This window comes from Phasianus colchicus, chromosome 1 (assembly GCF_987193195.1).
Source record: "Phasianus colchicus chromosome 1, bPhaCol1.hap1.1, whole genome shotgun sequence".
Classification (NCBI taxonomy): domain Eukaryota; kingdom Metazoa; phylum Chordata; class Aves; order Galliformes; family Phasianidae; genus Phasianus; species Phasianus colchicus.
The window spans coordinates 69690451-69703488 of NC_143436.1; the positions used below are offsets into that span (position 1 = coordinate 69690451).

Below are 13038 nucleotides of genomic sequence, written 5' to 3' on the forward strand. Positions count from 1 at the left end.
CTGCATAGTCCGTACTCAAGCTACATGCAGTCAACTCATGAAAAATATCTCTAAAAATCATGTAATCGTGTTAGAACTTTACAATTTTGTGGGGCCACATTGCTAGCAGTCCCAGGCTACAAACAGCCCACAGGCTGCAGGCTGGACATGCCTAATCCAGATGATGGGGCAGAGTATACTCTCTGCAAGACTGCTGATGACACAAAACTAGGAGGTGTGGCTGATACACCAGCGGGTTGTGTTACCATTCAGTGAGACTCAACAAGTTGGAGAAATGAGCTTACAAGAACCTCATTAATTTCAAGAAGGAAAAAAAGAAAAGATAATGGAAAGTACACAGAGGCTGTATTTGTTTATAACTTTACAAAAATTCCCATTTCAAAACGAAGACAGAGAGATGAGAAATTTGACAGTGTAGTGAAGGCTAGTAATATATACTTCCTTTGGGGCAAATACAGCAAGGACTGCTATGGAATGTAGGGTGTCTTTGCTACATGTAGAAACATAGGACCTGTAATTTCCCTATTCAGTATCCATATTCTATCATATCATGAAAATATAATGGCTTCAAAGTATAGTCTAGGTTATTTCAGGAAGTTATCTGTCCAACAGGTGATATGAGTTCTACTGAGCTTACTTGTTATTTGTTTTATGAATAAATGTAATGGCTTTTACTGCCTGGTGCATTTTCATTTGCCTGTTAATATGCTGTATACTTCATAACACACAAAATCTGTTTTTCAGGTGATGCATTGATCTAAGATTATATGTAAGCAATTTTGGTTGGATTTGTTTCTTCACTATTTATTAGACAGCTCAATTATCTGCATTATCCACCGTAAGCACAATCTCCAACAAACCCACTACTCTTTTTCTCTTGGATTATATTAAAAAAACCTTCCAGCTGTTCAACAAACATCCAAGTGCCAGGAGTGGATTTCTGATAATGTTTAAGCCAAGGAGCAATACTTATCAGATTTCTCTTCATGATGATAGGGGCATTTTTAACTTTCTAAACCATCTAAGTGATACAGACATTGAACGTGCTTTTAGAAGCTTTCATTGCTGTGTTAATTCAAATCCCACATATTCACAGAAATCTTGAACTCAGTCCTCATGGGTCAGCATCTAACATTGCTAGTGTGAAGGAAGGCTAGCTTAATTTGCATTATAAAGCCCTCCCAGACTTACCCTTGGGTATCTGACCTGGAAAAGAGACAAATTCTCTCAGAGTACACTGACAGAGAGTTCACAGCATAACTCAGCTCATTACCATGAAAACAGCATGTATTCCTCAAAACACTGTTGAATGCAGCATTGCTGTAGACTCAGCTGCTCATCTATCACTTTGTATCATGGCTACCTCTTCCTACTCTAGGCCAATTTCTCCAAACAACTCCAATGTAAAATGTTCAAGTAAAACAAGCAGTGATGATGTACTAAATACACACACACATATATATTTATTTTAATCAGGGCTGCAAGGTTTTTGCTTCCAAAGGTGCAAATAATCTTACAGAAGTTACATGAGCACACCTCCACACACTGACTCTGTGCTGGTCTCATCAAATACTTATCAAATACTTCATAGATATCATAGAATATTCTGAGTTGGAAGGGACCCACGAGGATCACTGAGTGCAGCTCCTAGCTCTACACAGGACCACCCTCATACTGATTCATGTACCAGAATCTAAGACACCAGGACCACAGAACCTGCCTCAAAGACTGAGATCATACCGTCATCCACTTCACCAAGGTGGATGGTTTCCTCCTACATCTGCAGAGACTGGATACACTGAATAAGTCATGAGTAGAAATGGAAGAAGGCTAAGTTCATTCTCACCCCAGGCTAGTACAGACGTGCCTTGCTGGGACCAAGCAAGCTCATCTCCCATCTCGAGATTTTATGATGACTTGGGCAAAGTTCCTCTGTCAGAGTGCAGAATAGTTTTTCATCACACATATGTAACATGCTAAACAGTTACTAGGAAACTGTGTACAAAATTCTGAGAAGAAAATGTTACAGAAAGTCAGTTGGATTGCCTCAGCTTGACAGAAGATAGCAGCTTCAGTAGTTATTTGCACTGCTTGATTTTACTTCAGAGAGGTTTCTATTAGCAGAGCAATGAAAACCACACATCGCCAGTCAGAATGAGGAATTTTGTTAATATCTCCTACAAAAAAATCAGAATTTTGAAACTCACTGCCTACGAAAACCAAGATTATAAACAGATATATTTATGTCTTCTAAGACTGAACCATGTTAGCACGGATGAGTCCAAAAACCTGCCAAAACACAAAATAATTTTTTCTCTGTAAACTGCAGTCTGGACAACAGATGCTACTGAAAGACATAAATACACATTTTACTATACTATACAGTCCTACACATAAAAGTGAGGTGTGACACACAAGAAACCTGGGAACCACATTACTGAAGGTTTTGAGGCATTTTATGATCTCGTTCTCTCCCCTTCTACCAACAAAGATTTTCAGACACAATGTGTTTGACAAACTGTATTCCTGCACACTATGCAGAAAAGAATCTGGGAAAGATAATACATGCCTGACTGAGTCACATTGCTGAGGCAATGAGAAGAGAGGAATTAGACAGATGAGAGAAGATATTTAATGGCCCAGAAGTGTAATGAAGCAAGTGATTTTCGGTGTTTACCTACAGATACTCAACATCTGCCATTGTTAAAATCAGAAGCCAGAAATTGTACTAAAATTATATAGAGAAAGCTAGGAGCATTATTACTGCGTTTTGAACCTAAAGTAAAAGGCAAAGCAGACTTTTATACTATTATTTGTGTGTAAGATCAGAATATTTCCATTATTTTCTTAGTTGTTTCAGTTATGGTACTCATCAGATAGTTGGAGCTAAACCTGAGAACCATTGTTTCAGGAAGCTGAAGTTTTTTCTTTTAAAATGTAACACTATTATTTTTCAGAAACTCATCCACAGTGAAACTTCCCATTTATATTTCAGCATTTTTCAAAAACTCGAAAAACTAAATTACAAAAAATTATAGACAAGATTTTAATTAGTCCTTAATAGAAAAATGTATACATTGATCAGTCCTTTATATGTTTTCACATAAACACATAAGATTTACACATTGGATAGACACGAGATTGAGTCTTTTTTGAATTCAATACTGAATCTTCAATGATACTGAACGTAAATCAAACTACACTATACACAAATATGCTAAATACCTTCCTAGTACTAGTTTAGTAGCTATATAAGTGTATGTGAGTAAATGGGAGAGAATAATGCTCCAAAAATTCCTTTGTTAGGTATTCTCTTTAGCAAGACATGGTCCAAGCAGTACAATGAAGAAGAAATGCATAACAAATAACATAATAACATAACGGTACAATGAATAACAAATGCATATCTCACATATTTTCCCATACTGGAACTGGACAGATTGCAGTGCTGGCAGTAAAACAACTGGTCTGTTGACTACACACCACCATGCTATCAGAAGAAGTAAAATATCTGAGTTATCTTGCCTTAATTTCACTTTTTGAGCAACAAAATTCTGCCTTATTTTAGTTTATCTTTAGGAGCAACCTAATGTTCCCATGCTTTTTACCTGAGGAGCTAGTAGTACATGAATAAAGGCATGGAAAAAACATATCAATACATGCCTTGGTGTTCAGCCTCCCTTGCCCCACACTGAAAGTCAATTAAAAGGGGATGTGGGCAGCATGCATCCTGGCATTGTCACGTGCAGGGAGCTAGGAGGCTTCTCTCCTGAGCAGCTACAGTGTACATCTACAGCAAACATGCCCTGTTCTCTCTGGGGGCCAGTGGTCCAATCAAGGCCAAACAACTTGATATGCAGAAATGAGATAAAACTAATCTTTCAGGTAAAAAAAACGTGATAGTGAAAATATCTGGGTGGAATACCACTTTTCATTAAAATGTGTTTTGAAGCTTTTCTCTTAATCACCATCAGCCACAAGCCAGGAGATGGGCCAGGAGATAAGACGCGCTCCATGACTCATATATTGCTCCTTCCTATAGCTGGCCAACACAGTGCAGGGACCATGTAAGACAGTGGACATACCTATGGAATTCTTCTAGCCCTTTGCCAAGACAGTACAAGATTATACCTGCAGCAGTTTTACCCCAGTGTGCTGCACAGCTGGGATCAAATAACAGACAACATATCTTCTGCTCTACTCTTGACCAGGACATATTTGTAGAATTGTTATCTTTTACAACACGGCTTTCATAGAATCACAGAATGGCTTGGGCTACAAGGAACCTTGAAGACAATCCAGTTCAACCCCTGTGCTGTAGGCACGGTTACCACTCTGTAGATCAGGCTTCCCAGGGCCCCATCCAACCTACCCTTAAACTCCTCTATGGATGGGGTATCCACAGCTTCTCTGGGCAGCCTATGCCAGCCTCTGAGTAAATAATTTCTTTCTAACACCTAATCTAAATTTCTTTTAGTTTACATCTCTTACCTGTTGTCCTTTCACTATACACACCGGTAAAGAATCCCTCCCCAGCCTCCTCTAGAGGCCTCATCTAGGTACTGGAAGGCTCTGGAGCCTTTGCCAACCTGAACAACTCTAACTTTCTCAGCCTTTCTTTACAAGAAAGGTGCTCCAGCTCCCTGAGCATCCTTATGGCTTCCTCTGGACCCACTCCAATAGCTCCACATCTTGTGCTGGGGCCCCCAGGCCTGGATGCAGTACTCCAGTTGAAGCCTCAAAAAGCAGAGCAGAGGGAAGCAATCAATGCCCTTGCCCTGCTGACCACCTCTCAATCTTTCAAGGACCATCTGGATGGCATCCCTGCCCTCCAACTTAAGTTACTATATATCAGGTAAGAAAACATAGTTCTCAAATCAAGGGAAAGACTAAACGTTGATAAAAGAGAAGTCTGAACAACAACAATATCCTTACTTTATTGTCCCAATATTAAAATGCCATACATTTTAAAAGTTTATAGCTTCTTCATGTTAATCATTAATTAAAGCAATTTTAATTTCACATGCTGCTACTCAAGTCATCGTCAGAGCCTCGTACAAAATCGTGTGTGTTCTCTTTTAAAGTACTGACAGAAAAAACAAAAAATTGTTCAAACCTTACAAAAGACAGCAGAACAGAATCTAATGGAAAATACATTACAAACAGGATGAAAAATGCCACTAACAAAAGAATAACATTAATCTAATTAAACTAAATCCCCTCAGTATTTTAGATATGACTTGAGAAACTCTCCTATAGCATTTTTCTTTTTTTTCTGACTTTCAGTTACAAAGGATTGTTCATGGAAGAGTGGCAGACATTGTTATATGACTTACACTCTACACTTATTTGTTTTTTGGCCTTAGAGAGATTTGGGTATGAGTCTACTACCTTAATCCAGTCTGCCATCTAGTTATCACAAATCTCCTAATAGCGCTGTTCTGCAAAATGTTCAGCCTCATACAATGACCTCTCCATTGTATTATGCTCTAAAAATGTTTTCAGCTCAGTGGCTCTGAAAGTGCTTAAATCAGGCTGACTGTGACAACTAATATGCTGATCAGCCATTATTTTTCATTAACACTGTTCTCATTTTAATTAAGACTTCTAGACATTATTTTACTCTGTGGTTCATAATCTATTGCTCTCTGTTGTCATACTTTCTATGTATTCTGCTTTTTTCCTGTGTTTTGCTGCTTTTTCTTTTTGTAATAAGTTCCAAATAACTGTGCTGTTTCCAAACACTACCCAAAAATGACTAGTTTGAATTGTGCCAATGATATAACACAGGAATAACTGTGAAGTATTATCAGAGTAAATGTGCTGAATGTAGTTAAAAAAATCAAACAAACAACAAAATAAGAAATCTTAAGCCATATAATAACTTAGTCCAAATAAATACAGTGACATATACGTAAGTTGTGCAATGTTCAATCCCCAAAACGACAGTGGATTCTCTTTTTTGCAGATTTTAATTTTAGCACTAGGTATACAGTAAAATCTATTATTACAGTTGTACTCATTTAATAAAAAATTAATCTTAAAAAAATCATGAAAAAGTTGTAGACACAATTTACGTAATTCATACAGAAATTGTTTGCATTCTAATAGCTTCTATGAGAGTTAAAACACAATAAAAAAAGTTATATGCAAGCCTCTTAATTGCTGGACTCAAATAAGATAGAGTGTTTTATTATTTATTGTTGTCCATACCTTTTATTAACATGGCCTGCGTTTAAAGCAAGAAATAAATCTTTTGAACAAAAACAGGTAATTGTTGTCAGTTTCCTTCCATCCATCTTAATTATAATGGGTAAATAGTTTTGTTCAAGCAGGGGATTCATGTGGTGCTATGAAACTGCTACTAGTGATTGTCAGGAATTTCAGGTATGGGTTAGAGAACTGCTCTCTGAAGGAATGATAGTAATGAAGTGTATAAGGTTCAGTTGTTGCAGTTCAGCTGTATCCTTATGTATTATGAAGGTCACTCTGAAAATAGTGCCTGCCATTTTATTATGTTGGCCCATGATGCTGGTGGATGTTGATGGTTTGGCAGTAGAGGCTGAACCTTCCCCCCAGTATTCCATTACATTTTGAGGCCGTGTGACAGACGGCAGCAGAGGGCAGCCTGACAAAATGGCATCTGACATGGAAGGGTATATGAAGCAGAGAAGTATCACTGAACGCCTCCATGCAGAAAAATGGCACCCAATGACATTCATCAGTGCTCACTGAATGTTTATGGACACCAAACAGTGAATCTTTATGGAGACTGAACAGTGGATGTGAGCACATTGAGGCACTGGAAGGTGTATCAGCAGCAGCAGCAATGGTGACACAAAAGACAAGCCACATTCCACATACCCATGCACAGCTGGTGCAGATTTTTTTTTTTCCATGTCTTAAGCATGTAAGCTATTGTTCAACGTTGGTGAAAATGCGTAGCTAGTGGTGGTGACTATGTTTATAAATAGTGTTTTGTAGCTGAGAATGTGCTTTATCAAACAGTGTTATCGTGCTTCTTGCATCTGTTGCAGCTTTCATGGAAATAAACAGGTATCAAAGCAAAATATCATAATACATAATATAATTATCATACCCATATAGTACCAACCAAAATGTAACAAGGAATGTACTTATGGTCATTCTCTCAACGACTGGCAACAGAAAGAGGGAAATATATCTTCAGACGCAGAGAAATGAAAGAACAAAAGATGAAATAGAGAATCTCATTTTAGCTGTTCACTAAATTATTAAAATATTTTTTGTTGCTCTTTTTTGTTTTTAAAAATTTATACGAGAAACAGGAGCACGACAACAGAAAGAATGACTACAATGAAACACACTCAAAGTCCAAGAAATTTAGAAGACTGACAGAGAAAACTTTTTTCCAGTTTCTGGTTTACTCTATTTGAAAACAAAACACAGCACGTTTCTGATTAAGACAGGAACATGATGTTAGAAGTGCAAGACAGCTGTTTCAAGCCAAATGTTACTTATGCATGTAAATTTTGGTCATATACATACTGATATGTGGTTGACTATCCAAAATAAGCATACAGTCAACTTTCCTTCTGGCTTGTGGAAAGCAACTCCCCATCTACACAATACTACGTAAAGCATTCCTGCTTTGGCCTTTTAACTCAAGCATCTTGCATGATTCAGAGCAATGAAAATCAACATTTGTCTAATCAAGCCAATTATCATCAACAAATACATATGGTCAGATAATGGCTCCATCGAATCCAAAGACTGTTTTTCAACATCTTGGACATGACCTTCACCTTTCTGCTGCACAGCTTCATCAGACCTTATGGACATTTCTGGCTCACAAATAAGGGCCTTTTTCTGGGAGGTAAAGAACATCTGGTGAGCTTGGCTACCCAGTGACAGCCTAACATGCTCTCATCTCAAAAGAGAGCACGTTCTTACCTGAGGGAAAAAAAAACAAAACAAAACAAGATTTCCTATCTTCATCAAGAAAGCAGAAGATGAAATTAACTGCTGAGGGCAGCTACTCTTTCTCAGATAATGATAATGTAATGGGTACAAAGCATCCACCTAGGAAGAGACTACTGCAACTAAATGAGAAACCTTGTATCAAGTGTGCCAGAAATAAAACAATCTATTTAATGGTTTCAATTATTTCGTATTGTTAAATGAAGGAACACAGGACTTTCTTTCCACCTTCATTTCTGAAATAAGTTGCTAGGTTCTACCTAAATCTTTAGGAAAACACAGTTGGTTTAGTGATTCCAACTCACCTCAAAAGAGGTTGAAACAAAAACTAAGCAAAGTAGGCAAACTGACCCAAGAAAGCAAAATTCTACCCTATTAAGTAAGTTGGCTGGATAAACTCTGGACATTGTACAAGAAAACAGCTGCTGATAGATTACAAAATAAGCAAGTTTAAGTTTGTTTAGCAATTACATGTGTTTCCAGTTTGGATATAAAACATGCCTGGGGACACCATCTTCATCAGGCAGGCTTGAAGTCTGATCTCTGACAAAATGCTCCTGCTCCGAGTGGCAGCAAGGAAAACCAAATCTGTCATCCAGCCCTCAAGAGAGGTTTTATATTAAGGTTTAAAAATAGGCATGTGTCAGAAATACAACTTCATTCTTTCAGCAGTCAAGGCAAAGATTTGCAGTTCTGCAAAGGTACTGTAATTTCAGAAAAGAGGACAGAAAGATTAAGTGAATGATGGGACCAAGGTTAATTTAGGAGGAAAAAAACAGACGTGTATGGAAAAGAAATAGATTAAAAATTGCCAAAAATGACAGCGATTCCTGTGGGCATGCTGAAATTCAACCTAGGTTGGCTGAGACTGACTACTGTGATTGTGTGATGACTTTTTGGTGGATCATCTGCAAGAAGTTCGGCAAACCCTGTCTGTTTCCCACATTGTAGAGCTACTAACAGTAGCTGGTGCTCACTGAAACCCTTTCCAATGGTCTCTGTAGGGAAACTGAGTATATTTGCCTTCTCACACATAGATGTGGTTTATCAAAGACAATTCATCAAAAGAGATCAAGGAACTGGTACTGCTGCTATTCTGGTGAAACAAAGTCTTTCAGTCTTTTTCAACATCTATTCTGGCCAGCATGTCTCAAAAATGAAAAGCTCCCAGGTTATTTTTGAAAATTCTAGTCTTTGGGCCTGACTGTGTACTGAAGATACAAAAACCTCACTATTTTTTAAATGCTTTCTCTAGCTGTAAAAAAAGTCACTGTTTATAACATGCTAAGGATGTAGAGCATTGGAACAATGTCAATATGATTTTTTTTTCTCCTTGGTCACAAGAAAACTCAGTTTTTAAACAAAATTTCTCTACCAACTACCAATGAAACTTATCAAAAAGATATTGCAAAGTTTTCAGTTCTTCAGTGAAAGAACAATAATCCTTGAAAGTAGACACTTCCCACAAATGTAAGTATATAACTTAATTATACATACAGCTTTTCATTATTGTTTCATGAAGAGATTTGAACAAGGTTTAACTAAAGATTAGATCATTATTATCACTCACATAAAGAAAAGATAAGAAATTGGATCATGGGAATAACAAAATGAAGCCTAATACCTTCTATTTTTTTCCTTCTGAAATTTAAACAGTAGACATGAAACAGTCTTGGTTTCCAGAAAGAAATAATTCTAATATATATTTTAAAAATAAATATTTCAAAGGCACTTTTTCAAAGCATATAGCATATATTCAAATAGGAGCCTAGCAGTAAATATTTCAAGAACATTTCTCTTTGCAGGAACTCCTTCACATTCCACATTCTTCCTAGGAAAATTTTGTAACTTCTTGCAACACCACATAAAATATAAAATAAATATGTGCACAGACTCGTGTGTGTCAGCACTTTTGAAAGCAATACAAGATACTTCACAAGTTGATTTTCAGATTCTGCTATTTAAGAAAGCTGTGAACTAAATAATCCTCATAAAGCAGTAGGATGAAACAGATTCTTATTCTAGGTTCCTATTAAATTTTAATTAAGATATTTTCCTCTACGCGGAACCAACTGACAATGAACGTCTTGGACGTGTGTGAGGTTTATGTTAAAAATCCCAAGTGGAACAATGATTTCAGCAATGCCTGCTCCTCCTCCTTAGGAAATATATTCACAACTCTCAAATTCTTATTCAGGGAAGTAGCCTTCTCCTGTGCCCTTGACTTTATAGGCACTACCTTTCTGAGGCATAACACATTCTCAAATAAGACAACATTTTCTGAAGATGTTCCAAAAAAATCTGATTCTTATTACTAAAATAGCAAAATTAGAACACATGATATTATAACTATCTATAACATTTAAGATATGCAAGTCTAAGTACTACAATATATGTAGGCTAAGTACTACAATATATGTAGTGTTTTACATTTATTATGAACATCACGAACATAATTATATATAGTGCTACAAGTGCATATGCATGTATATATAATCTATTTAAACCTACAAAGATACTGTTCAAAGATACTATTCTAGAGTAGTAGTAGTACTGTACTACAAAGATATTCAAAGAATGAAGACCATCCACTGCTCTACAGGTAAATACAGTGTACAGAATGATTATCTAACATCAGGTCTTTCACTTTTTTAGGGCTAAAAATAACCAAAATCCAAAGCCATTCCTGCCATTGATTTTGTTTCTTACAAAAATGAAACTCTGACCATGATGTCAAGGAACAAAGGCTTTCACGTTTCTCAAAGGTAAAGGATATAAAACAAAGGAGTTTCTAGACTTATGTTGAATTTTCTGTAAGCCTGTTCAGATCTACAAAGCCCAATGAGAAGCAACATCCATACGTACCTGTGCTATCATTCCATTTACTTCACAGGACTGTCAACATTTTGACACTAAAAAAAATTAGTGGTCTTATTTGCCCTTAGATGTAAACTTTCAAGGTGTGATGCGTGTGTTCATTGCAGGGGAGTTGGACTTAATAGCCCACAATGTCCCCTTTCCACTCTAAGGATTCTATGATTCTATGATTCTCCAACAGTGTTTTTGAAGCCATTTTTCCAACTACAGTTTCTCCTCAGAATGGGATTGTGAGTACATTTAAGTAATATGTTTGCATACAACTCAGTTCTTCCTAGGTGCAAACCTTAGACTGATGTGCAAGAAACAACTTCTCTTTTAAAGAAGTCAAAGTGGTAGGCATGCACCACAAAGTACAGAATGGATTTCAAATATTTCTCCAATTTATACACACACACACACATATATCACTGATTTCTGTCAGGGAAATGAAGTAATCCAAGTCCGAATGGAAGTAAAGTCAATAAAGAATAAAATAATACTGTGCTTTAAAAAATGCTATTGGTTCTCAAATTTTACATTAGCAAGACTACTGATTCCTGTGAACACTGAACATGAAAGGCAAAACATATGTTTGCAAACTACCTTGTGAATGCACTGTTAGATTTCCTATCAAAATGTTTTAAAATATAATTAGTAGCGAATGTAAAAGCAAAACTATCTGGAGAATTGATCTAGCTAGATAACTGATGTAATAAGCTCAGGTTGTTTATCTTCTCTCCATTCTCCTCTGTCTCTTGATTGACTATTTAGTGGGTCTGGTGCTAGAGCTCATAAACTTCAAAATTCTTTCAAGTTTTTTTTTTTTTTTTGTCTTTCTGATCAAAGAAATGTTTATGCATCCTTCCCATACTGTGTCTCTTTAAACCACTGGCTTTTTCAAAGTGTTTTTTTTTTTTTTTTAAAACTCCATAATGTGATGTACACAGAGAGGTAAATGATGTCAGAATCCTCTCTGCCCCAAACCAGTCTGTAAATCTTCAGAAAAGCAAAGTTCATGGGTGCATTTAAAAGGGGCACAATCTGTTTCTGCTTAAAAGAGAGTCCCCTTTTTTTTTGTGTGTGCAGAATAACAATGCAAGAATGTGTTATTCCAAAGAACTGTTGCCATGGTGATGCCATCAATAACATCATTTCTGCATCCTTGTCCTTTAAACACATAAGGAAAGCAACAAGCATTGGTAAATGTGAAAAAAGAACAATTATCTTTTCTCTCTAAACAGCAGAGGAAGCTTTTTTTTCACCTCATCAATAGAAAATTATATAGAAAAGAATAAAAAAGACTGTTACAAGAAGCACCAAGAAGCCTATTAGTGACAAAGGCCTTTTTTTTTTTTTTCTTTCCATGAATAATTACAGCTCTTTAAGAAGAAAGCAGCCCAGGCTAAGGACTCTTTGCAAGCTTTAGATGGTAAAACAAACATTTGACTATACAAGGATTTCCCTTTCATGTACCTTTCCAAGAAAAAAAACAACTAAAATCCAAAGCAAAATGAGAGAAAAAAAAACCAAAGGAACATCTGCTGCAATTAAATTTAAAGAACCTACCATTCACCTAAAAGATTCATATCAAAAGCAACTATATTAGCGACAGAATCAATATAAATTTCAGGCCAGCTTGTTAAAGGTGACTGTGCTGGGAAAGTTTGGCTCTGTAAGTAGTATAATAACAGGAATCTATTCTGATTTTGAACCAAGTGGTGGAAAAGAGGATTCCAACAGTAGATGCGTTATCAAACAGGTGTAAAACACCGTTAGGTTTAAAAACCTCAAAGGCAAAAGCAAAACAGTAGATACACTTACTACACAAAGCCAATTAATAAGCAACTGAGCCTTTACCAAAGCAAGACTTGACTGCAGGGACTTCTAAGATTCATGTCACATTTGATCAAGAACCCCTCCTGAAATATTACATTTTTGCCCTGATTCTGTTGCACAGTGTACAAACAGGAATTTTAACTGTGCTCCTTAGCGTTTTCCAGTGAGGATCAACCTACAGTGTGAGGCCTGTTTGTATCTTTCAGACCTTTCTCTTCATACCTATTCTAGGGCCAGAGATTGAGGATGATGTTAGGAAAATCTACTGCTTCCTTCTCCCCATGAAACAAAAGGAATATAGATAAAAGAGAAGTGTGGAAGAAAGGAAGAAAAGTGTCACAAATTTTAAAGGTAGCCTTAACACGTGAGTTGGAGATAAGAACA

General features: G+C 36.6%; 1 protein-coding gene across 5 annotated transcripts in view; it reads right to left on the bottom strand.

Moving 5' to 3' along the window:
* SCUBE1 (signal peptide, CUB domain and EGF like domain containing 1) overlaps positions 1 to 13038 on the bottom strand; it is a 202773-nt gene that overhangs the window by 100397 nt on the left and 89338 nt on the right. The gene's annotated exons all lie outside the window — the stretch shown is intronic.